The sequence below is a fragment of the Petromyzon marinus genome, chromosome 24 (assembly GCF_048934315.1).
Source record: "Petromyzon marinus isolate PM22_M1 ecotype Great Lakes invasive population chromosome 24, UKy_Petmar_22M1.pri1.0, whole genome shotgun sequence".
NCBI classification, from domain to species: Eukaryota; Metazoa; Chordata; class Hyperoartia; order Petromyzontiformes; family Petromyzontidae; genus Petromyzon; species Petromyzon marinus.
Window position 1 is genome coordinate 7084070 of NC_133690.1, and position 27486 is coordinate 7111555.

The window sequence follows — 27486 nt, forward strand, 5'->3', positions numbered from 1 at the left end:
AACTCACACAGCCAGCCCCAAACACTCACCCAGGACTCACACAGCCAGCCCAAAACCCTAACCCAGCATTCACACAGCCAGCCCCAAACACTCACCCAGAACTCACACAGCCAGCCCCAAACCCTCACCCAGAACTCACACAGCCAGCTCCAAACCCTCACCCAGCACTCACACAGCCAGCCCCAAACACTCACCCAGAACTCACACCGAAAGCCCCAAACACTCTCCCAGAACTTACATGGCCAGCACCAAACACTCACCCAGAACTCACACAGCCACCCCGAAACACTCACCCAGAACTCACACAGCCAGCCCAAACACTCACCCAGAACTCACACGGCCAGCACCAAACACTCACCCAGAACTCACACAGCCAGCCCCAAAACCTCACCCAGAACTCACACAGCCAGCCCCAAACACTCACCCAGAAACTCAAACAGCCAGCCCCAAACACTCACCCAGAACTCACACAGCCAGCCCCAAACACTCTCCCAGAACTCACATGGCCAGCACAAAATACTCACCCAGAACTCACACAGCCACCCCCAAACACTCACCCAGAACTCACACAACCAGCCCCAAACACTCACCCAGAACTCACACGGCCAGCACCAAACACTCACCCAGAACTCACACAGCCAACAACAAACCCTCACCCAGAACTCACATAGCCAGCCCCAAACACTCACCCAGAAATAACACAGCCAGCCCCAAACACTCACCCAGAACTCACACGGCCAGCACCAAACACTCACCCAGAACTCACACAGCCAGCACCAAACACTCACCCAGAACTCACACAGATAGCGACAAACCCTCACCCAGAACTCACACAGCCAGCCCCAAACACTGACCCAGAACTCACACAGCCAGCCCCAAACACTCACCCAGAACTCAAACCGCCAGCCCTAATCCCTCACCCAGAACTCACACAGCCAGCCCCAATCCCTCACCCAGAACTCACACATCCAGCCCCAAACACTCACACAGAACTCACACAGCCAGCCCCAAACACTCACCCAGAACTCACACAGCCAGCCCCAAAACCTCACCCAGAACTCACACAGCCAGCCCCAAACACTCACCCAGAAACTCACACAGCCAGCCCCAAACACTCACCCAGAACTCACACAGCCAGCCCCAAACACTCTCCCAGAACTCACATGGCCAGCACAAAATACTCACCCAGAACTCACACAGCCACCCCCAAACACTCACCCAGAACTCACACAACCAGCCCCAAACACTCACCCAGAACTCACACGGCCAGCACCAAACACTCACCCAGAACTCACACAGCCAACAACAAACCCTCACCCAGAACTCACACAGCCAGCCCCAAACACTCACCCAGAACTCATACAGCCAGCCCCAAACACTCACCCAGAACTCACACGGCCAGCACCAAACACTCACCCAGAACTCACACAGCAAACCCCAAACCCTCACCCAGAACTCACACAGCCAGCCCCAAACACTCACCCAGAAATAACACAGCCAGCCCCAAACACTCACCCAGAACTCACACGGCCAGCACCAAACACTCACCCAGAACTCACACAGCCAGCCCCAAATACTTACCCAGAACTCACACAGCCAGCCCCAAACACTCACCCAGAACGCACACGGCCAGCCCTAATCTCTCACCCAGAACTCATACAGCCATCTCCAACCCTCACCCAGAACTCACACAGCCAGCCCCAAACACTCACCCAGAACTCACACAGCCAGCCCCAAACCCTCACCCAGAACTCACACAGCCAGCCCCAAATCCTCACCTAGAACTCACACAGCGAGCCCCAAACACTCACCCAGAACTCACACAGCCAGCCCCAAACACTCACCCAGAACTCACACAGCCAGCCCCAGCACTCACACAGAACTCACACAGCCAGCCCCAAACACTCACCCAGAACTCACACAGCCAGCTCCAAACACTCACCCAGAACTCACACAGCCAGCCCCAAAACCTCACCCAGAACTCACACAGCCAGCCCCAAACACTCACCCAGAAACTCACACAGCCAGCCCCAAACACTCACCCAGAACTCACACAGCCAGCCCCAAACACTCTCCCAGAACTCACATGGCCAGCACAAAATACTCACCCAGAACTCACACAGCCACCCCCAAACACTCACCCAGATCTCACACAACCAGCCCCAAACACTCACCCAGAACTCACACGGCCAGCACCAAACACTCACCCAGAACTCACACAGCCAACAACAAACCCTCACCCAGAACTCACACAGCCAGCCCCAAACACTCACCCAGAACTCACACAGCCAGCCCCAAACACTCACCCAGAACTCACACGGCCAGCACCAAACACTCACCCAGAACTCACACAGCAAGCCCCAAACCCTCACCCAGAACTCACACAGCCAGCCCCAAACACTCACCCAGAAATAACACAGCCAGCCCCAAACACTCACCCAGAACTCACACGGCCAGCACCAAACACTCACCCAGAACTCACACAGCCAGCCCCAAATACTTACCCAGAACTCACACAGCCAGCCCCAAACACTCACCCAGAACTCACACAGAAAGCCCCAAACACTCTCCCAGAACTTACATGGCCAGCACCAAACACTCACCCAGAACTCACACAGCCACCCCGAAACACTCACCCAGAACTCACACAGCCAGCCCCAAACACTCACCCAGAACTCACACGGCCAGCACCAAACACTCACCCAGAACTCACACAGCCAGCCCCAAAACCTCACCCAGAACTCACACAGCCAGCCCCAAACACTCACCCAGAAACTCAAACAGCCAGCCCCAAACACTCACCCAGAACTCACACAGCCAGCCCCAAACACTCTCCCAGAACTCACATGGCCAGCACAAAATACTCACCCAGAACTCACACAGCCACCCAAAACACTCACCCAGAACTCACACAACCAGCCCCAAACACTCACCCAGAACTCACACGGCCAGCACCAAACACTCACCCAGAACTCACACAGCCAGCCCCAAAACCTCACCCAGAACTCACACAGCCAGCCCCAAACACTCACCCAGAAACTCAAACAGCCAGCCCCAAACACTCACCCAGAACTCACACAGCCAGCCCCAACCACTCTCCCAGAACTCACATGGCCAGCACAAAATACTCACCCAGAACTCACACAGCCACCCCCAAACACTCACCCAGAACTCACACAACCAGCCCCAAACACTCACCCAGAACTCACACGGCCAGCACCAAACACTCACCCAGAACTCACACAGCCAACAACAAACGCTCACCCAGAACTCACACAGCCAGCCCCAAACACTGACCCAGAACTCACACAGCCAGCCCCAAACACTCACCCATAACTCAAACCGCCAGCCCCAATCCCTCACCCAGAACTCACACAGCCAGCCCCAATCCCTCACCCAGAACTCACACATCCAGCCCCAAACACTCACACAGAACTCACACAGCCAGCCCCAAACACTCACCCAGAACTCACACAGCCAGCTCCAAAACCTCACCCAGAACTCACACAGCCAGCCCCAAACACTCACCCAGAAACTCACACAGCCAGCCCCAAACACTCACCCAGAACTCACACAGCCAGCCCCAAACACTCTCCCAGAACTCACATGGCCAGCACAAAATACTCACCCAGAACTCACACAGCCACCCCCAAACAATCACTCAGAACTCACACAACCAGCCCCAAACACTCACCCAGAACTCACACGGCCAGCACCAAACACTCACCCAGAACTCACACAGCCAACAACAAACCCTCACCCAGAACTCACACAGCCAGCCCCAAACACTCACCCAGAACTCACACAGCCAGCCCCAAACACTCACCCAGAACTCACACGGCCAGCACCAAACACTCACCCAGAACTCACACAGCAAGCCCCAAACCCTCACCCAGAACTCACACAGCCAGCCCCAAACACTCACGCAGAAATAACACAGCCAGCCCCAAACACTCACCCAGAACTCACACGGCCAGCACCAAACACTCACCCAGAACTCACACAGCCAGCCCCAAATACTTACCCAGAACTCACACAGCCAGCCCCAAACACTTACCCAGAACGCACACGGCCAGCCCTAATCTCTCACCCAGAACTCATACAGCCATCTCCAAACCCTCACCCAAAACTCACACAGCCAGCCCCAAACACTCACCCAGAACTCACACAGCCAGCCCCAAACCCTCACCCAGAACTCACACAGCCAGCCCCAAATCCTCACCTAGAACTCACACAGCGAGCCCCAAACACTCACCCAGAACTCACACAGCCAGCCCCAAACACTCACCCAGAACTCACACAGCCAGCCCCAGCACTCACCCAGAACTCACACAGCCAGCCCCAAACACTCACCCAGAACTCACACAGCCAGCTCCAAACCCTCACCCAGAACTCACACAGCCAGCCTCAAACACTCACCCAGAACTCACACAGCCAGCCCCAAACACTCACCCAGAAATCACACAGCCAGCCCCAAACTCTCACCTAGAACTCACACAGCCAGCCCCAAACACTCACCCAGAAATCACACAGCCAGCCCCAAACTCTCACCTAGAACTCACACAGCCAGCCCCAAACCCTCACCCAGAACTCACACAGCCAGCCCCAAACACTGACCCAGAACTCAAACCGCCAGCCCCAATCCCTCACCCAGAACTCAAACCGCCAGCCCCAATCCCTCACCCAGAACTCACACAGCCAGCCCCAAACACTCACCCAGAACTCACACAGCCAGCTCCAAAACCTCACCCAGAACTCAAACCGCCAGCCCCAATCCCTCACCCAGAACTCAAACCGCCAGCCCCAATCCCTCACCCAGAACTCACACAGCCAGCCCCAAACACTCACCCAGAACTCACACAGCCAGCTCCAAAACCTCACCCAGAACTCACACAGCCAGCCCCAAACACTCACCCAGAAACTCACACAGCCAGCCCCAAACACTCACCCAGAACTCACACAGCCAGCCCCAAACACTCTCCCAGAACTCACATGGCCAGCACAAAATACTCACCCAGAACTCACACAGCCACCCCCAAACACTCACCCAGAACTCACACAACCAGCCCCAAACACTCACCCAGAACTCACACGGCCAGCACCAAACACTCACCCAGAACTCACACAGCCAACAACAAACCCTCACCCAGAACTCACACAGCCAGCCCCAAACACTCACCCAGAACTCACACAGCCAGCCCCAAACACTCACCCAGAACTCACACGGCCAGCACCAAACACTCACCCAGAACTCACACAGCCAGCCCCAAACCCTCACCCAGAACTCACACAGCCAGCCCCAAATCCTCACCTAGAACTCACACAGCGAGCCCCAAACACTCACCCAGAACTCACACAGCCAGCCCCAAACACTCACCCAGAACTCACACAGCCAGCCCCAGCACTCACCCAGAACTCACACAGCCAGCCCCAAACACTCACCCAGAACTCACACAGCCAGCTCCAAACCCTCACCCAGAACTCACACAGCCAGCCTCAAACACTCACCCAGAACTCACACAGCCAGCCCCAAACACTCACCCAGAAATCACACAGCCAGCCCCAAACTCTCACCTAGAACTCACACAGCCAGCCCCAAACACTCATCCAGAACTCACACAGCCAGCCCCAAACACTCACCCAGAACTCACACAGCCAGCCCCAAGCACTCACCCAGAACTCACACAGGCACCCCCAAACACTCACCCAGAACTCACACAGCCAGCCCCAAACACTCACCCAGAACTCACACAGCCAGCCCCAAACACTCACCCAGAACTCACACAGCCAGCCCCAGCACTCACCCAGAACTCACACAGCCAGCCCCAAACACTCACCCAGAACTCACACAGCCAGCTCCAAACCCTCACCCAGAACTCACACAGCCAGCCTCAAACACTCACCCAGAACTCACACAGCCAGCCCCAAACACTCACCCAGAAATCACACAGCCAGCCCCAAACTCTCACCTAGAACTCACACAGCCAGCCCCAAACCCTCACCCAGAACTCACACAGCCAGCCCCAAACACTGACCCAGAACTCAAACCGCCAGCCCCAATCCCTCACCCAGAACTCAAACCGCCAGCCCCAATCCCTCACCCAGAACTCACACAGCCAGCCCCAAACACTCACCCAGAACTCACACAGCCAGCTCCAAAACCTCACCCAGAACTCACACAGCCAGCCCCAAACACTCACCCAGAAACTCACACAGCCAGCCCCAAACACTCACCCAGAACTCACACAGCCAGCCCCAAACACTCTCCCAGAACTCACATGGCCAGCACAAAATACTCACCCAGAACTCACACAGCCACCCCCAAACACTCACCCAGAACTCACACAACCAGCCCCAAACACTCACCCAGAACTCACACGGCCAGCACCAAACACTCACCCAGAACTCACACAGCCAACAACAAACCCTCACCCAGAACTCACACAGCCAGCCCCAAACACTCACCCAGAACTCACACAGCCAGCCCCAAACACTCACCCAGAACTCACACGGCCAGCACCAAACACTCACCCAGAACTCACACAGCAAGCCCCAAACCCTCACCCAGAACTCACACAGCCAGCCCCAAACACTCACCCAGAAATAACACAGCCAGCCCCAAACACTCACCCAGAACTCACACAGCAAGCCCCAAACCCTCACCCAGAACTCACACAGCCAGCCCCAAACACTCACCCAGAAATAACACAGCCAGCCCCAAACACTCACCCAGAACTCACACGGCCAGCACCAAACACTCACCCAGAACTCACACAGCCAGCCCCAAATACTTACCCAGAACTCACACAGCCAGCCCCAAACACTTACCCAGAACGCACACGGCCAGCCCTAATCTCTCACCCAGAACTCATACAGCCATCTCCAAACCCTCATCCAAAACTCACACAGCCAGCCCCAAACACTCACCCAGAACTCACACAGCCAGCCCCAAACCCTCACCCAGAACTCACACAGCCAGCCCCAAATCCTCACCTAGAACTCACACAGCGAGCCCCAAACACTCACCCAGAACTCACACAGCCAGCCCCAAACACTCACCCAGAACTCACACAGCCAGCCCCAGCACTCACCCAGAACTCACACAGCCAGCCCCAAACACTCACCCAGAACTCACACAGCCAGCTCCAAACCCTCACCCAGAACTCACACAGCCAGCCTCAAACACTCACCCAGAACTCACACAGCCAGCCCCAAACACTCACCCAGAAATCACACAGCCAGCCCCAAACTCTCACCTAGAACTCACACAGCCAGCCCCAAACACTCATCCAGAACTCACACAGCCAGCCCCAAACACTCACCCAGAACTCACACAGCCAGCCCCAAGCACTCACCCAGAACTCACACAGGCACCCCCAAACACTCACCCAGAACTCACACAGCCAGCCCCAAACACTCACCCAGAACTCACACAGCCAGCCCCAAACACTCACCCAGAACTCACACAGCCAGCCCCAGCACTCACCCAGAACTCACACAGCCAGCCCCAAACACTCACCCAGAACTCACACAGCCAGCTCCAAACCCTCACCCAGAACTCACACAGCCAGCCTCAAACACTCACCCAGAACTCACACAGCCAGCCCCAAACACTCACCCAGAAATCACACAGCCAGCCCCAAACTCTCACCTAGAACTCACACAGCCAGCCCCAAACCCTCACCCAGAACTCACACAGCCAGCCCCAAACACTGACCCAGAACTCAAACCGCCAGCCCCAATCCCTCACCCAGAACTCAAACCGCCAGCCCCAATCCCTCACCCAGAACTCACACAGCCAGCCCCAAACACTCACCCAGAACTCACACAGCCAGCTCCAAAACCTCACCCAGAACACTCATCCAGAACTCACACAGCCAGCCCCAAACACTCTCCCAGAACTCACATGGCCAGCACAAAATACTCACCCAGAACTCACACAGCCACCCCCAAACACTCACCCAGAACTCACACAACCAGCCCCAAACACTCACCCAGAACTCACACGGCCAGCACCAAACACTCACCCAGAACTCACACAGCCAACAACAAACCCTCACCCAGAACTCACACAGCCAGCCCCAAACACTCACCCAGAACTCACACAGCCAGCCCCAAACACTCACCCAGAACTCACACGGCCAGCACCAAACACTCACCCAGAACTCACACAGCAAGCCCCAAACCCTCACCCAGAACTCACACAGCCAGCCCCAAACACTCACCCAGAAATAACACAGCCAGCCCCAAACACTCACCCAGAACTCACACGGCCAGCACCAAACACTCACCCAGAACTCACACAGCCAGCCCCAAATACTTACCCAGAACTCACACAGCCAGCCCCAAACACTTACCCAGAACGCACACGGCCAGCCCTAATCTCTCACCCAGAACTCATACAGCCATCTCCAAACCCTCATCCAAAACTCACACAGCCAGCCCCAAACACTCACCCAGAACTCACACAGCCAGCCCCAAACCCTCACCCAGAACTCACACAGCCAGCCCCAAATCCTCACCTAGAACTCACACAGCGAGCCCCAAACACTCACCCAGAACTCACACAGCCAGCCCCAAACACTCACCCAGAACTCACACAGCCAGCCCCAGCACTCACCCAGAACTCACACAGCCAGCCCCAAACACTCACCCAGAACTCACACAGCCAGCTCCAAACCCTCACCCAGAACTCACACAGCCAGCCTCAAACACTCACCCAGAACTCACACAGCCAGCCCCAAACACTCACCCAGAAATCACACAGCCAGCCCCAAACTCTCACCTAGAACTCACACAGCCAGCCCCAAACACTCATCCAGAACTCACACAGCCAGCCCCAAACACTCACCCAGAACTCACACAGCCAGCCCCAAGCACTCACCCAGAACTCACACAGGCACCCCCAAACACTCACCCAGAACTCACACAGCCAGCCCCAAACACTCACCCAGAAATAACACAGCCAGCCCCAAACACTCACCCAGAACTCACACGGCCAGCACCAAACACTCACCCAGAACTCACACAGCCAGCCCCAAATACTTACCCAGAACTCACACAGCCAGCCCCAAACACTTACCCAGAACGCACACGGCCAGCCCTAATCTCTCACCCAGAACTCATACAGCCATCTCCAAACCCTCACCCAAAACTCACACAGCCAGCCCCAAACACTCACCCAGAACTCACACAGCCAGCCCCAAACCCTCACCCAGAACTCACACAGCCAGCCCCAAATCCTCACCTAGAACTCACACAGCGAGCCCCAAACACTCACCCAGAACTCACACAGCCAGCCCCAGCACTCACCCAGAACTCACACAGCCAGCCCCAAACACTCACCCAGAACTCACACAGCCAGCTCCAAACCCTCACCCAGAACTCACACAGCCAGCCTCAAACACTCACCCAGAACTCACACAGCCAGCCCCAAACACTCACCCAGAAATCACACAGCCAGCCCCAAACTCTCACCTAGAACTCACACAGCCAGCCCCAAACACTCATCCAGAACTCACACAGCCAGCCCCAAACACTCACCCAGAACTCACACAGCCAGCCCCAAGCACTCACCCAGAACTCACACAGGCACCCCCAAACACTCACCCAGAACTCACACAGCCAGCCCCATACCCTCACCCAGAACTCACACAGCAAGCCCCAAACCCTCACCCAGAACTCACACAGCCAGCCCCAAACACTCACCCAGGACTCACACAGCCAGCCCAAAACCCTAACCCAGCATTCACACAGCCAGCCCCAAACACTCACCCAGAACTCACACAGCCAGCCCCAAACCCTCACCCAGAACTCACACAGCCAGCTCCAAACCCTCACCCAGCACTCACACAGCCAGCCCCAAACACTCACCCAGAACTCACACAGAAAGCCCCAAACACTCTCCCAGAACTTACATGGCCAGCACCAAACACTCACCCAGAACTCACACAGCCACCCCGAAACACTCACCCAGAACTCACACAGCCAGCCCCAAACACTCACCCAGAACTCACACGGCCAGCACCAAACACTCACCCAGAACTCACACAGCCAGCCCCAAAACCTCACCCAGAACTCACACAGCCAGCCCCAAACACTCACCCAGAAACTCAAACAGCCAGCCCCAAACACTCACCCAGAACTCACACAGCCAGCCCCAAACACTCTCCCAGAACTCACATGGCCAGCACAAAATACTCACCCAGAACTCACACAGCCACCCCCAAACACTCACCCAGAACTCACACAACCAGCCCCAAACCTACACCCAGAACTCACACGGCCAGCACCAAACACTCACCCAGAACTCACACAGCCAACAACAAACCCTCACCCAGAACTCACACAGCCAGCCCCAAACACTCACCCAGAACTCACACAGCCAGCCCCAAACACTCACCCAGAACTCACACGGCCAGCACCAAACACTCACCCAGAACTCACACAGCAAGCCCCAAACCCTCACCCAGAAATCACACAGCCAGCCCCAAACACTCACCCAGAAATAACACAGCCAGCCCCAAACACTCACCCAGAACTCACACGGCCAGCACCAAACACTCACCCAGAACTCACACAGCCAGCACCAAACACTCACCCAGAACTCACACAGATAGCGACAAACCCTCACCCAGAACTCACACAGCCAGCCCCAAACACTGACCCAGAACTCACACAGCCAGCCCCAAACACTCACCCAGAACTCAAACCGCCAGCCCCAATCCCTCACCCAGAACTCACACAGCCAGCCCCAATCCCTCACCCAGAACTCACACATCCAGCCCCAAACACTCACACAGAACTCACACAGCCAGCCCCAAACACTCACCCAGAACTCACACAGCCAGCCCCAAAACCTCACCCAGAACTCACACAGCCAGCCCCAAACACTCACCCAGAAACTCACACAGCCAGCCCCAAACACTCACCCAGAACTCACACAGCCAGCCCCAAACACTCTCCCAGAACTCACATGGCCAGCACAAAATACTCACCCAGAACTCACACAGCCACCCCCAAACACTCACCCAGAACTCACACAACCAGCCCCAAACACTCACCCAGAACTCACACGGCCAGCACCAAACACTCACCCAGAACTCACACAGCCAACAACAAACCCTCACCCAGAACTCACACAGCCAGCCCCAAACACTCACCCAGAACTCACACAGCCAGCCCCAAACACTCACCCAGAACTCACACGGCCAGCACCAAACACTCACCCAGAACTCACACAGCAAGCCCCAAACCCTCACCCAGAACTCACACAGCCAGCCCCAAACACTCACCCAGAAATAACACAGCCAGCCCCAAACACTCACCCAGAACTCACACGGCCAGCACCAAACACTCACCCAGAACTCACACAGCCAGCCCCAAATACTTACCCAGAACTCACACAGCCAGCCCCAAACACTCACCCAGAACGCACACGGCCAGCCCTAATCTCTCACCCAGAACTCATACAGCCATCTCCAAACCCTCACACAGAACTCACACAGCCAGCCCCAAACACTCACCCAGAACTCACACAGCCAGCCCCAAACCCTCACCCAGAACTCACACAGCCAGCCCCAAATCCTCACCTAGAACTCACACAGCGAGCCCCAAACACTCACCCAGAACTCACACAGCCAGCCCCAAACACTCACCCAGAACTCACACAGCCAGCCCCAGCACTCACCCAGAACTCACACAGCCAGCCCCAAACACTCACCCAGAACTCACACAGCCAGCTCCAAACACTCACCCAGAACTCACACAGCCAGCCCCAAAACCTCACCCAGAACTCACACAGCCAGCCCCAAACACTCACCCAGAAACTCACACAGCCAGCCCCAAACACTCACCCAGAACTCACACAGCCAGCCCCAAAACCTCACCCAGAACTCACACAGCCAGCCCCAAACACTCACCCAGAAACTCACACAGCCAGCCCCAAACACTCTCCCAGAACTCACATGGCCAGCACAAAATACTCACCCAGAACTCACACAGCCACCCCCAAACACTCACCCAGAACTCACACAACCAGCCCCAAACACTCACCCAGAACTCACACGGCCAGCACCAAACACTCACCCAGAACTCACACAGCCAACAACAAACCCTCACCCAGAACTCACACAGCCAGCCCCAAACACTCACCCAGAACTCACACAGCCAGCCCCAAACACTCACCCAGAACTCACACGGCCAGCACCAAACACTCACCCAGAACTCACACAGCAAGCCCCAAACCCTCACCCAGAACTCACACAGCCAGCCCCAAACACTCACCCAGAAATAACACAGCCAGCCCCAAACACTCACCCAGAACTCACACGGCCAGCACCAAACACTCACCCAGAACTCACACAGCCAGCCCCAAATACTTACCCAGAACTCACACAGCCAGCCCCAAACACTCACCCAGAACGCACACGGCCAGCCCTAATCTCTCACCCAGAACTCATACAGCCATCTCCAAACCCTCACCCAGAACTCAGACAGCCAGCCCCAAACACTCACCCAGAACTCACACAACCAGCCCCAAACCCTCACCCAGAACTCACACAGCCAGCCCCAAATCCTCACCTAGAACTCACACAGCGAGCCCCAAACACTCACCCAGAACTCACACAGCTAGCCCCAAACACTCACCCAGAACTCACACAGCCAGCCCCAGCACTCACCCAGAACTCACACAGCCAGCCCCAAACACTCACCCAGAACTCACACAGCCAGCTCCAAACCCTCACCCAGAACTCACACAGCCAGCCTCAAACACTCACCCAGAACTCACACAGCCAGCCCCAAACACTCACCCAGAAATCACACAGCCAGCCCCAAACTCTCACCTAGAACTCACACAGCCAGCCCCAAACACTCATCCAGAACTCACACAGCCAGCCCCAAACACTCACCCAGAACTCACACAGCCAGCCCCAAGCACTCACCCAGAACTCACACAGGCACCCCCAAACACTCACCCAGAACTCACACAGCCAGCCCCATACCCTCACCCAGAACTCACACAGCAAGCCCCAAACCCTCACCCAGAACTCACACAGCCAGCCCCAAACACTCACCCAGGACTCACACAGCCAGCCCAAAACCCTAACCCAGCATTCACACAGCCAGCCCCAAACACTCACCCAGAACTCACACAGCCAGCCCCAAACCCTCACCCAGAACTCACACAGCCAGCTCCAAACCCTCACCCAGCACTCACACAGCCAGCCCCAAACACTCACCCAGAACTCACACAGAAAGCCCCAAACACTCTCCCAGAACTTACATGGCCAGCACCAAACACTCACCCAGAACTCACAAAGCCACCCCGAAACACTCACCCAGAACTCACACAGCCAGCCCCAAACACTCACCCAGAACTCACACGGCCAGCACCAAACACTCACCCAGAACTCACACAGCCAGCCCCAAAACCTCACCCAGAACTCACACAGCCAGCCCCAAACACTCACCCAGAAACTCAAACAGCCAGCCCCAAACTCTCACCTAGAACTCACACAGCCAGCCCCAAACACTCATCCAGAACTCACACAGCCAGCCCCAAACACTCACCCAGAACTCACACAGCCAGCCCCAAGCACTCACCCAGAACTCACACAGGCACCCCCAAACACTCACCCAGAACTCACACAGCCAGCCCCATACCCTCACCCAGAACTCACACAGCAAGCCCCAAACCCTCACCCAGAACTCACACAGCCAGCCCCAAACACTCACCCAGGACTCACACAGCCAGCCCAAAACCCTAACCCAGCATTCACACAGCCAGCCCCAAACACTCACCCAGAACTCACACAGCCAGCCCCAAACCCTCACCCAGAACTCACACAGCCAGCTCCAAACCCTCACCCAGCACTCACACAGCCAGCCCCAAACACTCACCCAGAACTCACACAGAAAGCCCCAAACACTCTCCCAGAACTTACATGGCCAGCACCAAACACTCACCCAGAACTCACACAGCCACCCCGAAACACTCACCCAGAACTCACACAGCCAGCCCCAAACACTCACCCAGAACTCACACGGCCAGCACCAAACACTCACCCAGAACTCACACAGCCAGCCCCAAAACCTCACCCAGAACTCACACAGCCAGCCCCAAACACTCACCCAGAAACTCACACAGCCACCCCCAAACACTCACCCAGAACTCACACAACCAGCCCCAAACACTCACCGAGAACTCACACGGCCAGCACCAAACACTCACCCAGAACTCACACAGCCAACAACAAACCCTCACCCAGAACTCACACAGCCAGCCCCAAACACTCACCCAGAACTCACACAGCCAGCCCCAAACACTCACCCAGAACTCACACGGCCAGCACCAAACACTCACCCAGAACTCACACAGCAAGCCCCAAACCCTCACCCAGAACTCACACAGCCAGCCCCAAACACTCACCCAGAAATAACACAGCCAGCCCCAAACACTCACCCAGAACTCACACGGCCAGCACCAAACACTCACCCAGAACTCACACAGCCAGCCCCAAATACTTACCCAGAACTCACACAGCCAGCCCCAAACACTCACCCAGAACGCACACGGCCAGCCCTAATCTCTCACCCAGAACTCATACAGCCATCTCCAAACCCTCACCCAGAACTCACACAGCCAGCCCCAAACACTCACCCAGAACTCACACAGCCAGCCCCAAACCCTCACCCAGAACTCACACAGATAGCGACAAACCCTCACCCAGAACTCACACAGCCAGCCCCAAACACTGACCCAGAACTCACACAGCCAGCCCCAAACACTCACCCAGAACTCAAACCGCCAGCCCCAATCCCTCACCCAGAACTCACACAGCCAGCCCCAATCCCTCACCCAGAACTCACACATCCAGCCCCAAACACTCACACAGAACTCACACAGCCAGCCCCAAACACTCACCCAGAACTCACACAGCCAGCTCCAAACACTCACCCAGAACTCACACAGCCAGCCCCAAAACCTCACCCAGAACTCACACAGCCAGCCCCAAACACTCACCCAGAAACTCACATAGCCAGCCCCAAACACTCTCCCAGAACTCACATGGCCAGCACAAAATACTCACCCATAACTCACACAGCCACCCCCAAACACTCACCCAGAACTCACACAACCAGCCCCAAACACTCACCCAGAACTCACACGGCCAGCACCAAACACTCACCCAGAACTCACACAGCCAACAACAAACCCTCACCCAGAACTCACACAGCCAGCCCCAAACACTCACCCAGAACTCACACAGCCAGCCCCAACCACTCACCCAGAACTCACACGGCCAGCACCAAACACTCACCCAGAACTCACACAGCAAGCCCCAAACCCTCACCCAGAACTCACACAGCCAGCCCCAAACACTCACCCAGAAATAACACAGCCAGCCCCAAACACTCACCCAGAACTCACACGGCCAGCACCAAACACTCACCCAGAACTCACACAGCCAGCCCCAAATACTTACCCAGAACTCACACAGCCAGCCCCAAACACTCACCCAGAAATAACACAGCCAGCCCCAAACACTCACCCAGAACTCACACGGCCAGCACCAAACACTCACCCAGAACTCACACAGCCAGCCCCAAATACTCACCCAGAACTCACACAGCCAGCTCCAAACACTCACCCAGAACTCACACAGCCAGCCCCAAAACCTCACCCAGAACTCACACAGCCAGCCCCAAACACTCACCCAGAATCTCACATAGCCAGCCCCAAACACTCTCCCAGAACTCACATGGCCAGCACAAAATACTCACCCATAACTCACACAGCCACCCCCAAACACTCACCCAGAACTCACACAACCAGCCCCAAACACTCACCCAGAACTCACACGGCCAGCACCAAACACTCACCCAGAACTCACACAGCCAACAACAAACCCTCACCCAGAACTCACACAGCCAGCCCCAAACACTCACCCAGAACTCACACAGCCAGCCCCAAACACTCACCCAGAACTCACACGGCCAGCACCAAACACTCACCCAGAACTCACACAGCAAGCCCCAAACCCTCACCCAGAACTCACACAGCCAGCCCCAAACACTCACCCAGAAATAACACAGCCAGCCCCAAACACTCACCCAGAACTCACACGGCCAGCACCAAACACTCACCCAGAACTCACACAGCCAGCCCCAAATACTTACCCAGAACTCACACAGCCAGCCCCAAACACTCACCCAGAACGCACACGGCCAGCCCTAATCTCTCACCCAGAACTCATACAGCCATCTCCAAACCCTCACCCAGAACTCACACAGCCAGCCCCAAACACTCACCCAGAACTCACACAGCCAGCCCCAAACCCTCACCCAGAACTCACACAGCCAGCCCCAAATCCTCACCTAGAACTCACACAGCGAGCCCCAAACACTCACCCAGAACTCACACAGCCAGCCCCAAACACTCACCCAGAACTCACACAGCCAGCCCCAGCACTCACCCAGAACTCACACAGCCAGCCCCAAACACTCACCCAGAACTCACACAGCCACCCCGAAACACTCACCCAGAACTCACACAGCCAGCCCCAAACACTCACCCAGAACTCACACGGCCAGCACCAAACACTCACCCAGAACTCACACAGCCAGCCCCAAAACCTCACCCAGAACTCACACAGCCAGCCCCAAACACTCACCCAGAAACTCAAACAGCCAGCCCCAAACACTCACCCAGAACTCACACAGCCAGCCCCAAACACTCTCCCAGAACTCACATGGCCAGCACAAAATACTCACCCAGAACTCACACAGCCACCCCCAAACACTCACCCAGAACTCACACAACCAGCCCCAAACACTCACCCAGAACTCACACGGCCAGCACCAAACACTCACCCAGAACTCACACAGCCAACAACAAACCCTCACCCAGAACTCACACAGCCAGCCCCAAACACTCACCCAGAACTCACACAGCCAGCCCCAAACACTCACCCAGAACTCACACGGCCAGCACCAAACACTCACCCAGAACTCACACAGCAAGCCCCAAACCCTCACCCAGAACTCACACAGCCAGCCCCAAACACTCACCCAGAAATAACACAGCCAGCGCCAAACACTCACCCAGAACTCACACGGCCAGCACCAAACACTCACCCAGAACTCACACAGCCAGCCCCAAATACTTACCCAGAACTCACACAGCCAGCCCCAAACACTCACCTAGAACGCACACGGCCAGCCCTAATCTCTCACCCAGAACTCATACAGCCATCTCCAAACCTTCACCCAGAACTCACACAGCCAGCCCCAAACACTCACCCAGAACTCACACAGCCAGCCCCAAACCCTCACCCAGAACTCACACAGATAGCGACAAACCCTCACCCAGAACTCACACAGCCAGCCCCAAACACTGACCCAGAACTCACACAGCCAGCCCCAAACACTCACCCAGAACTCAAACCGCCAGCCCCAATCCCTCACCCAGAACTCACACAGCCAGCCCCAATCCCTCACCCAGAACTCACACATCCAGCCCCAAACACTCACACAGAACTCACACAGCCAGCCCCAAACACTCACCCAGAACTCACACAGCCAGCTCCAAACACTCACCCAGAACTCACACAGCCAGCCCCAAACACTCACCCAGAAACTCACATAGCCAGCCCCAAACACTCTCCCAGAACTCACATGGCCAGCACAAAATACTCACCCATAACTCACACAGCCACCCCCAAACACTCACCCAGAACTCACACAACCAGCCCCAAACACTCACCCAGAACTCACACGGCCAGCACCAAACACTCACCCAGAACTCACACAGCCAACAACAAACCCTCACCCAGAACTCACACAGCCAGCCCCAAACACTCACCCAGAACTCACACAGCCAGCCCCAAACACTCACCCAGAACTCACACGGCCAGCACCAAACACTCACCCAGAACTCACACAGCAAGCCCCAAACCCTCACCCAGAACTCACACAGCCAGCCCCAAACACTCACCCAGAAATAACACAGCCAGCCCCAAACACTCACCCAGAACTCACACGGCCAGCACCAAACACTCACCCAGAACTCACACAGCCAGCCCCAAATACTTACCCAGAACTCACACAGCCAGCCCCAAACACTCACCCAGAACGCACACGGCCAGCCCTAATCTCTCACCCAGAACTCATACAGCCATCTCCAAACCCTCACCCAGAACTCACACAGCCAGCCCCAAACACTCACCCAGAACTCACACAGCCAGCCCCAAACCCTCACCCAGAACTCACACAGCCAGCCCCAAATCCTCACCTAGAACTCACACAGCGAGCCCCAAACACTCACCCAGAACTCACACAGCCAGCCCCAAACACACACCCAGAACTCACACAGCCAGCCCCAGCACTCACCCAGAACTCACACAGCCAGCCCCAAACACTCACCCAGAACTCACACAGCCAGCTCCAAACCCTCACCCAGAACTCACACAGCCAGCCTCAAATACTCACCCAGAACTCACACAGCCAGCCCCAAACACTCACCCAGAAATCACACAGCCAGCCCCAAACTCTCACCTAGAACTCACACAGCCAGCCCCAAACACTCATCCAGAACTCACACAGCCAGCCCCAAACACTCACCCAGAACTCACACAGCCAGCCCCAAGCACTCACCCAGAACTCACACAGGCACCCCCAAACACTCACCCAGAACTCACACAGCCAGCCCCATACCCTCACCCAGAACTCACACAGCAAGCCCCAAACCCTCACCCAGAACTCACACAGCCAGCCCCAAACACTCACCCAGAACTCACACAGATAGCGACAAACCCTCACCCAGAACTCACACAGCCAGCCCCAAACACTGACCCAGAACTCACACAGCCAGCGCCAAACACTCACCCAGAACTCAAACCGCCAGCCCCAATCCCTCACCCAGAACTCACACAGCCAGCCCCAATCCCTCACCCAGAACTCACACATCCAGCCCCAAACACTCACACAGAACTCACACAGCCAGCCCCAAACACTCACCCAGAACTCACACAGCCAGCTCCAAACACTCACCCAGAACTCACACAGCCAGCCCCAAAACCTCACCCAGAACTCACACAGCCAGCCCCAAACACTCACCCAGAAACTCAAACAGCCAGCCCCAAACACTCACCCAGAACTCACACAGCCAGCCCCAAACACTCTACCAGAACTCACATGGCCAGCACAAAATACTCACCCAGAACTCACACAGCCACCCCCAAACACTCACCCAGAACTCACACAACCAGCCCCAAACACTCACCCAGAACTCACACGGCCAGCACCAAACACTCACCCAGAACTCACACAGCCAACAACAAACCCTCACCCAGAACTCACACAGCCAGCCCCAAACACTCACCCAGAACTCACACAGCCAGCCCCAAACACTCACCCAGAACTCACACGGCCAGCACCAAACACTCACCCAGAACTCACACAGCCAGCCCCAAACACTCACCCAGAACTCACACGGCCAGCACCAAACACTCACCCAGAACTCACACAGCCAGCCCCAAATACTTACCCAGAACTCACACAGCCAGCCCCAAACACTCACCCAGAACGCACACGGCCAGCCCTAATCTCTCACCCAGAACTCATACAGCCATCTCCAAACCCTCACCCAGAACTCACACAGCCAGCCCCAAACACTCACCCAGAACTCACACAGCCAGCCCCAAACCCTCACCCAGAACTCACACAGCCAGCCCCAAATCCTCACCTAGAACTCACACAGCGAGCCCCAAACACTCACCCAGAACTCACACAGCCAGCCCCAAACACTCACCCAGAACTCACACAGCCAGCCCCAGCACTCACCCAGAACTCACACAGCCAGCCCCAAACACTCACCCAGAACTCACACAGCCAGCTCCAAACCCTCACCCAGAACTCACACAGCCAGCCCCAAACACTCACCCAGAACGCACACGGCCAGCCCTAATCTCTCACCCAGAACTCATACAGCCATCTCCAAACCCTCACCCAGAACTCACACAGCCAGCCCCAAACACTCACCCAGAACTCACACAACCAGCCCCAAACAGTCACCCAGAACTCACACAGCCAGCCCCAAACCCACACCCAGAACTCACATAGCCAGCCCCAAACCCTCATTCAGCACTCACACAGCCAGCCCCAAACACTCACCCAGAACTCACACAGCCAGCCCCAAACCCTCACCCAGAACTCACACAGCCAGCTCCAAACCCTCACCCAGAACTCACACAGCCAGCCTCAAACACTCACCCAGAACTCACACAGCCAGCTCCAAACCCTCACCCAGAACTCACACAACCAGCCCCAAACAGTCACCCAGAACTCACACAGCCAGCCCCAAACACTCACCCAGAACTCACACAGCCAGCTCCAAACCCTCACCCAGAACTCACACAGCCAGCCCCAAACACTCACCCAGAACTCACACAATCAGCCCCAAACACTCACCCAGAACTCACACAGCCAGCCCCAAATCCTCACCTAAAACTCACTCAGCCAGCCCCAAACACTCACCCAGAACTCACACAGCCAGCCCCAAACACTCACCCAGAACTCACACAGCCAGCCCCAAACACTCACCGAGAACTTACACAGCCAGCCCCAAACACTCACCCAGAACTCACACAGCCAGCCCCAGCACTCACCCAGAACTCACACAGCCAGCCCCAAACAGTCACCCAGAACTCACACAGCCGGCCCCAAACACTCACCCAGAACTCACACAACCAGCCCCAAACACTCACCCAGAACTCACACAGAAAGCCCCAAACACTCTCCCAGAACTCACATGGCCAGCACCAAACACTCACCCAGAACTCACACAGCCACCCCGAAACACTCACCCAGAACTCACACAGCCAGCCCCAAACACTCACCCAGAACTCACACGGCCAGCACCAAACACTCACCCAGAACTCACACAGATAGCGACAAACCCTCAACCAGAACTCACACAGCCAGCCCCAAACACTGACCCAGAACTCACACAGCCAGCCCCAAACACTCACCCAGAACTCAAACCGCCAGCCCCAATCCCTCACCCAGAACTCACACAGCCAGCCCCAATCCCTCACCCAGAACTCACACATCCAGCCCCAAACACTCACACAGAATTCACACAGCCAGCCCCAAACACTCACCCAGAACGCACACGGCCAGCCCTAATCTCTCACCCAGAACTCATACAGCCATCTCCAAACCCTCACCCAGAACTCACACAGCCAGCCCCAAACACTCACCCAGAACGCACACGGCCAGCCCTAATCTCTCACCCAGAACTCATACAGCGATCTCCAAACCCTCACCCAGAACTCACACAGCCAGCCCCAAACACTCACACAGAACTCACACAGCCAGCCCCAAACACTCACCCAGAACTCACACAGCCAGCTCCAAACACTCACCCAGAACTCACACAGCCAGCCCCAAAACCTCACCCAGAACTCACACAGCCAGCCCCAAACACTCACCCAGAAACTCAAACAGCCAGCCCCAAACACTCACCCAGAACTCACACAGCCAGCCCCAAACACTCTACCAGAACTCACATGGCCAGCACAAAATACTCACCCAGAACTCACACAGCCACCCCCAAACACTCACCCAGAACTCACACAACCAGCCCCAAATACTCACCCAGAACTCACACGGCCAGCACCAAACACTCACCCAGAACTCACACAGCCAACAACAAACCCTCACCCAGAACTCACACAGCCAGCCCCAAACACTCACCCAGAACTCACACAGCCAGCCCCAAACACTCACCCAGAACTCACACGGCCAGCACCAAACACTCACCCAGAACTCACACAGCCAGCCCCAAACACTCACCCAGAACTCACACGGCCAGCACCAAACACTCACCCAGAACTCACACAGCCAGCCCCAAATACTTACCCAGAACTCACACAGCCAGCCCCAAACACTCACCCAGAACGCACACGGCCAGCCCTAATCTCTCACCCAGAACTCATACAGCCATCTCCAAACCCTCACCCAGAACTCACACAGCCAGCTCCAAACACTCACCCAGAACTCACACAGCCAGCCCCAAAACCTCACCCAGAACTCACACAGCCAGCCCCAAACACTCACCCAGAAACTCAAACAGCCAGCCCCAAACACTCACCCAGAACTCACACAGCCAGCCCCAAACACTCTACCAGAACTCACATGGCCAGCACAAAATACTCACCCAGAACTCACACAGCCACCCCCAAACACTCACCCAGAACTCACACAACCAGCCCTAAACACTCACCCAGAACTCACACGGCCAGCACCAAACACTCACCCAGAACTCACACAGCCAACAACAAACCCTCACCCAGAACTCACACAGCCAGCCCCAAACACTCACCCAGAACTCACACAGCCAGCCCCAAACACTCACCCAGAACTCACACGGCCAGCACCAAACACTCACCCAGAACTCACACAGCCAGCCCCAAACACTCACCCAGAACTCACACGGCCAGCACCAAACACTCACCCAGAACTCACACAGCCAGCCCCAAATACTTACCCAGAACTCACACAGCCAGCCCCAAACACTCACCCAGAACGCACACGGCCAGCCCTAATCTCTCACCCAGAACTCATACAGCCATCTCCAAACCCTCACCCAGAACTCACACAGCCAGCCCCAAACACTCACCCAGAACTCACACAGCCAGCCCCAAACCCTCACCCAGAACTCACACAGCCAGCCCCAAATCCTCACCTAGAACTCACACAGCGAGCCCCAAACACTCACCCAGAACTCACACAGCCAGCCCCAAACACTCACCCAGAACTCACACAGCCAGCCCCAGCACTCACCCAGAACTCACACAGCCAGCCCCAAACACTCACCCAGAACTCACACAGCCAGCTCCAAACCCTCACCCAGAACTCACACAGCCAGCCCCAAACACTCACCCAGAACGCACACGGCCAGCCCTAATCTCTCACCCAGAACTCATACAGCCATCTCCAAACCCTCACCCAGAACTCACACAGCCAGCCCCAAACACTCACCCAGAACTCACACAACCAGCCCCAAACAGTCACCCAGAACTCACACAGCCAGCCCCAAACCCACACCCAGAACTCACATAGCCAGCCCCAAACCCTCATTCAGCACTCACACAGCCAGCCCCAAACACTCACCCAGAACTCACACAGCCAGCCCCAAACCCTCACCCAGAACTCACACAGACAGCTCCAAACCCTCACCCAGAACTCACACAGCCAGCCTCAAACACTCACCCAGAACTCACACAGCCAGCTCCAAACCCTCACCCAGAACTCACACAACCAGCCCCAAACAGTCACCCAGAACTCACACAGCCAGCCCCAAACACTCACCCAGAACTCACACAGCCAGCTCCAAACCCTCACCCAGAACTCACACAGCCAGCCCCAAACACTCACCCAGAACTCACACAATCAGCCCCAAACACTCACCCAGAACTCACACAGCCAGCCCCAAATCCTCACCTAAAACTCACTCAGCCAGCCCCAAACACTCACCCAGAACTCACACAGCCAGCCCCAAACACTCACCCAGAACTCACACAGCCAGCCCCAAACACTCACCGAGAACTTACACAGCCAGCCCCAAACACTCACCCAGAACTCACACAGCCAGCCCCAGCACTCACCCAGAACTCACACAGCCAGCCCCAAACAGTCACCCAGAACTCACACAGCCGGCCCCAAACACTCACCCAGAACTCACACAACCAGCCCCAAACACTCACCCAGAACTCACACAGAAAGCCCCAAACACTCTCCCAGAACTCACATGGCCAGCACCAAACACTCACCCAGAACTCACACAGCCACCCCGAAACACTCACCCAGAACTCACACAGCCAGCCCCAAACACTCACCCAGAACTCACACGGCCAGCACCAAACACTCAACCAGAACTCACACAGATAGCGACAAACCCTCAACCAGAACTCACACAGCCAGCCCCAAACACTGACCCAGAACTCACACAGCCAGCCCCAAACACTCACCCAGAACTCAAACCGCCAGCCCCAATCCCTCACCCAGAACTCACACAGCCAGCCCCAATCCCTCACCCAGAACTCACACATCCAGCCCCAAACACTCACACAGAATTCACACAGCCAGCCCCAAACACTCACCCAGAACGCACACGGCCAGCCCTAATCTCTCACCCAGAACTCATACAGCCATCTCCAAACCCTCACCCAGAACTCACACAGCCAGCCCCAAACACTCACCCAGAACGCACACGGCCAGCCCTAATCTCTCACCCAGAACTCATACAGCCATCTCCAAACCCTCACCCAGAACTCACACAGCCAGCCCCAAACACTCACACAGAACTCACACAGCCAGCCCCAAACACTCACCCAGAACTCACACAGCCAGCCCCAAACACTCACCCAGAACTCACACAGCCAGCTCCAAACCCTCACCCAGAACTCACACAGCCAGCCCCAAACACTCACCCAGAACGCACACGGCCAGCCCTAATCTCTCACCCAGAACTCATACAGCCATCTCCAAACTCTCACCCAGAACTCACACAGCCAGCCCCAAACACTCACCCAGAACTCACACAACCAGCCCCAAACAGTCACCCAGAACTCACACAGCCAGCCCCAAACCCACACCCAGAACTCACATAGCCAGCCCCAAACCCTCATTCAGCACTCACACAGCCAGCCCCAAACACTCACCCAGAACTCACACAGCCAGCCCCAAACCCTCACCCAGAACTCACACAGCCAGCTCCAAACCCTCACCCAGAACTCACACAGCCAGCCTCAAACACTCACCCAGAACTCACACAGCCAGCTCCAAACCCTCACCCAGAACTCACACAACCAGCCCCAAACAGTCACCCAGAACTCACACAGCCAGCCCCAAACACTCACCCAGAACTCACACAGCCAGCTCCAAACCCTCACCCAGAACTCACACAGCCAGCCCCAAACACTCACCCAGAACTCACACAATCAGCCCCAAACACTCACCCAGAACTCACACAGCCAGCCCCAAATCCTCACCTAAAACTCACTCAGCCAGCCCCAAACACTCACCCAGAACTCACACAGCCAGCCCCAAACACTCACCCAGAACTCACACAGCCAGCCCCAAACACTCACCGAGAACTTACACAGCCAGCCCCAAACACTCACCCAGAACTCACACAGCCAGCCCCAGCACTCACCCAGAACTCACACAGCCAGCCCCAAACAGTCACCCAGAACTCACACAGCCGGCCCCAAACACTCACCCAGAACTCACACAACCAGCCCCAAACACTCACCCAGAACTCACACAGAAAGCCCCAAACACTCTCCCAGAACTCACATGGCCAGCACCAAACACTCACCCAGAACTCACACAGCCACCCCGAAACACTCACCCAGAACTCACACAGCCAGCCCCAAACACTCACCCAGAACTCACACGGCCAGCACCAAACACTCACCCAGAACTCACACAGATAGCGACAAACCCTCAACCAGAACTCACACAGCCAGCCCCAAACACTGACCCAGAACTCACACAGCCAGCCCCAAACACTCACCCAGAACTCAAACCGCCAGCCCCAATCCCTCACCCAGAACTCACACAGCCAGCCCCAATCCCTCACCCAGAACTCACACATCCAGCCCCAAACACTCACACAGAATTCACACAGCCAGCCCCAAACACTCACCCAGAACGCACACGGCCAGCCCTAATCTCTCACCCAGAACTCATACAGCCATCTCCAAACCCTCACCCAGAACTCACACAGCCAGCCCCAAACACTCACCCAGAACGCACACGGCCAGCCCTAATCTCTCACCCAGAACTCATACAGCCATCTCCAAACCCTCACCCAGAACTCACACAGCCAGCCCCAAACACTCACACAGAACTCACACAGCCAGCCCCAAACACTCACCCAGAACTCACACAGCCAGCTCCAAACACTCACCCAGAACTCACACAGCCAGCCCCAAAACCTCACCCAGAACTCACACAGCCAGCCCCAAACACTCACCCAGAAACTCAAACAGCCAGCCCCAAACACTCACCCAGAACTCACACAGCCAGCCCCAAACACTCTACCAGAACTCACATGGCCAGCACAAAATACTCACCCAGAACTCACACAGCAACCCCCAAACACTCACCCAGAACTCACACAACCAGCCCCAAATACTCACCCAGAACTCACACGGCCAGCACCAAACACTCACCCAGAACTCACACAGCCAACAACAAACCCTCACCCAGAACTCACACAGCCAGCCCCAAACACTCACCCAGAACTCACACAGCCAGCCCCAAACACTCACCCAGAACTCACACGGCCAGCACCAAACACTCACCCAGAACTCACACAGCCAGCCCCAAACACTCACCCAGAACTCACACGGCCAGCACCAAACACTCACCCAGAACTCACACAGCCAGCCCCAAATACTTACCCAGAACTCACACAGCCAGCCCCAAACACTCACCCAGAACGCACATGGCCAGCCCTAATCTCTCACCCAGAACTCATACAGCCATCTCCAAACCCTCACCCAGAACTCACACAGCCAGCTCCAAACACTCACCCAGAACTCACACAGCCAGCCCCAAAACCTCACCCAGAACTCACACAGCCAGCCCCAAACACTCACCCAGAAACTCAAACAGCCAGCCCCAAACACTCACCCAGAACTCACACAGCCAGCCCCAAACACTCTACCAGAACTCCCATGGCCAGCACAAAATACTCACCCAGAACTCACACAGCCACCCCCAAACACTCACCCAGAACTCACACAACCAGCCCTAAACACTCACCCAGAACTCACACGGCCAGCACCAAACACTCACCCAGAACTCACACAGCCAACAACAAACCCTCACCCAGAACTCACACAGCCAGCCCCAAACACTCACCCAGAACTCACACAGCCAGCCCCAAACACTCACCCAGAACTCACACGGCCAGCACCAAACACTCACCCAGAACTCACACAGCCAGCCCCAAACACTCACCCAGAACTCACACGGCCAGCACCAAACACTCACCCAGAACTCACACAGCCAGCCCCAAATACTTACCCAGAACTCACACAGCCAGCCCCAAACACTCACCCAGAACGCACACGGCCAGCCCTAATCTCTCACCCAGAACTCATACAGCCATCTCCAAACCCTCACCCAGAACTCACACAGCCAGCCCCAAACACTCACCCAGAACTCACACAGCCAGCCCCAAACCCTCACCCAGAACTCACACAGCCAGCCCCAAATCCTCACCTAGAACTCACACAGCGAGCCCCAAACACTCACCCAGAACTCACACAGCCAGCCCCAAACACTCACCCAGAACTCACACAGCCAGCCCCAGCACTCACCCAGAACTCACACAGCCAGCCCCAAACACTCACCCAGAACTCACACAGCCAGCTCCAAACCCTCACCCAGAACTCACACAGCCAG